The following is a 2,270-nucleotide window of genomic DNA, read 5'->3' as shown; positions in this document are numbered from 1 at the left end:
GGCGCGTGCGCTCACAGTCACATCCAAAGCATGCGCTGCGAGTACCAAATTAAGTTTGTCAAAGCAAGGCTTGTTGTGCTTAAGCGGCCAAATACACACAAAATGACGTAAAAATGGTCGTCCTGGCGAGTATCCTCATAAGCACTGCCGTTTTTTCTTAAATTAATGTAAACAGTTGTGAAAGAAAACGCATGTGTATCAGTATTGGATCCGTGAAATAGGTCTTGTGACAGCAGCCTAATAAAGCTGTGCCGTCTTTTATTAATGTTAATCAAACAACAAAAGACAGAGAAAATCCCTCACTGCTCTTGACTAAATAATGTTTTGTTGAATAACTTTAATGTTAATTTAGGCCTACAGTTTATTCAATTTCTGTAGCCTATTTAAAACACGTTCATATTTTAGAAAATTTAGTTAATATTTGCATCATTAATGATTTATTTTATCCACTCGCGACCCACCCGCAAATAATCAGAATGCATTTTTTTATTACCCGACCCGCGGATTATCCGCAGCGCCCGTGGATATAACCGTGACCGAACTACTCCGTTTTGTTCTTTCAGTAATTTAAATGTTTCTATTTCTTATATTGTACATATTTACTTATATTACTAATTTACTAATATATTTACTAATATTTCTTATATTATATTTATATTGGACAGTATTAAACCTTAAAACCAGACTTCTCCATATTGGAGTTTAAATGTTTCTATTTATTTTGTCCTCTCTCTAACATTGGACAATGTTAAATTAAACCTAATGAGTTGCATCAAACTACTCCAATTAGTTATTTTAGGAGTTACTTTTTTTTTTTTTTATTATTAATTTTGTCCTGCTCAGACTTGTATTCGACAATGTTTAAGTTCTTCAGACTCCTCAATTTTATGAGATTAAATGTTTATTTTGTCCTTTACAGTTTACTATTGGATCATGTTTAAATAAACCTTGTGGGTTCCATCAGACTGCTCCATTTTGTTTGTATTTATTTTTGTCTTATATTAAGTATCCTGATATACATAATGTTATGCATAAACCCCATTTTAGATGTTGATTTATGACAAACAATTTGAAAATTAATCAGATTTAAATTATAATTACAAAATATTATCATATTTCCATAAGGATGTACAATTTTATCACTAAATTAATGTCAGCCATTTTTAAAAACCAAGGAGAGGGAGTGGTCATGGTGAAACATCCAATCATTTGGTATCTCTGGAAAGCCCTGAATGTGCTCTGTACAGGACATCCAGACCTAAAACTGTGACATGTGAGGTCTCAGAGAAATTCACTAAAATATAATGTCCACTACAGAGGCAAAAACTCCATAGCTGGGTCTCAGGAGGATAAAGCTTGAAGCATCAGAATCGGTATCGGCCGATCACCATGACAAGAAATTGGTACCTAGTATCGGCTGCAAAAATCCTGACCGGAGCATCCCTAGTAAAAGCGTGTTAGCAGGTGGCGGCGCGGGTATTTGGACAGAGCTCAGATAACTGAGCTGAGCGAGTGAATCTTGGGTTGTAAACACAGCTAATTAAACAGGGTTATTTAACATTTCGCATCTTCATTTGTCCGTTCTGTCTCCATCGAGTCCCAACACGCGCCTCAATTAACCCCGCCATCCAAATGCCAGCAGACGGTCTTCATCCTCACGCTGTTTCCTGTGGATTCAGCACTCGAAGGCAAACAAAAGAGCAACGGCGAGGAGGAAGACACGCTGGAGAGCGAGAGCGAGAGGCTCCAGATCCGTTTGGAGAGGACAGGGAGTCGAGCGGCTCGTGTCAGCCAGTGGCTCCCCGGGAGGTGTGCGGCGGCCAGCCTGCCAGACATGTGTCTAATGTGAGATAAGGTGGCACTCCAGCGCCTCTGTCTTTACTCTTCACATCAAGGCGCGAGGGGAAGATGGCGCTCACAAAGAGAAGAAAGACTGAAACACAAGCCGATTGAGAACAGAGAGAGAGAGAGAGAGAGAGAGAGAGAAAGAAAGAAAGAACTGTTATATATAATTATTATATATAATAATTATTTCCTATATAATTATACATTTCCTATAATTTATTTTCCTATTTATAAATAAGAATATAAAGTAAAATTACTTTTTTTCATATAAATTACTTAGACTACCTTATTTATATACTAATATACTACTACGTACATTTAAATATTTATTGTTGTATAAACGTATATAAAAAAACAAAGTTTTTTCTTATATACCGTATTGGCCCGAATATAAGACGACCCTGATTATAAGACGACCCCCCCTT

At 36.8% G+C, this 2,270-nt stretch overlaps 1 protein-coding gene and 1 long non-coding RNA gene across 2 annotated transcripts in view; both read right to left on the bottom strand.

Annotated features, from left to right (window-relative positions):
- Positions 1–794, bottom strand: part of LOC107752209 (uncharacterized) — a 10,084-nt gene extending 9,290 nt beyond the window's left edge. Inside the window, exon 1 of the long non-coding RNA XR_001641338.1 lies at positions 682–794. This is a non-coding gene — a long non-coding RNA (uncharacterized LOC107752209). The remainder of the gene's footprint in view (positions 1–681) is intronic.
- LOC107752208 (V-set and transmembrane domain-containing protein 2-like protein) overlaps positions 1–2,270 on the bottom strand; it is a 68,695-nt gene that overhangs the window by 55,898 nt on the left and 10,527 nt on the right. The gene's annotated exons all lie outside the window — the stretch shown is intronic.

The sequence above is a fragment of the Sinocyclocheilus rhinocerous genome, unplaced genomic scaffold, assembly GCF_001515625.1.
Source record: "Sinocyclocheilus rhinocerous isolate Xijiao unplaced genomic scaffold, SAMN03320098_v1.1 scaffold1462, whole genome shotgun sequence".
Classification (NCBI taxonomy): Eukaryota; Metazoa; Chordata; class Actinopteri; order Cypriniformes; family Cyprinidae; genus Sinocyclocheilus; species Sinocyclocheilus rhinocerous.
This window is presented reverse-complemented; position numbering and strand designations above follow the sequence as displayed.